Below are 712 nucleotides of genomic sequence, written 5' to 3'. Positions count from 1 at the left end.
TGTCACGTATAAAAAGACTTTTAGCAAGACACTGAAAATGCCGGGAAATCCGACTGTTGCAGATAAAATGAGCAAAAACTTCGGTAGCTCACAAAGAGAACCCGATAACTCTAAATTGCCCTTGCTTCCTAATTCGATACATTTTAGAAAATTCATAGGACTCCTTAGCAAGTATGATATGAACAGTACTGTAGTAATTGAAGAAATGGGAGGAAACTATGAAATTTGTAAGAACTATTATCTACATATTTCCGGAAACAGATCGTCAGAATCTGTCGTGTAAATAGTGAAAAGCATCTCTACATTTATTTTGTCAGTTTCGAACCACTCTTCTTTAATATTTTGTTCATTTACCTTGTGCTTAATGTTAAAGCGAGATTCTTTTGTAACTGAGAATAGCCCAAAACGAGACTAATTTTCATTCATGATTTATTCAATTGAGACGAAGAGAAGGACTTTCCTGATCTTAAAAAATGTGTTTCTATTTCAAAAGAAAACACAAAGAGCTAGCTGCCGTACATATCATGTTAACAATGCACACAATTTATTTACAGCTTTGCTTGTGTTGTAAGCCTGTACATATTTGTATACAAAATGCATCATCTCAGCCATCAATTTATTAATATATCAACAATGTCCTTACAAAACACCTTCTCCTGAACCACTTGATAGATTTTGATCTTGAACTGAACGGGAATACGAAGGTCGTAGG

This window comes from Ruditapes philippinarum, unplaced genomic scaffold (genome assembly GCF_026571515.1).
Source record: "Ruditapes philippinarum isolate M1 unplaced genomic scaffold, ASM2657151v2 ctg493_1_1_1_1, whole genome shotgun sequence".
In the NCBI taxonomy this organism is placed as follows: domain Eukaryota; kingdom Metazoa; phylum Mollusca; class Bivalvia; order Venerida; family Veneridae; genus Ruditapes; species Ruditapes philippinarum.
Note: the sequence above shows the minus strand (reverse complement) of the source record.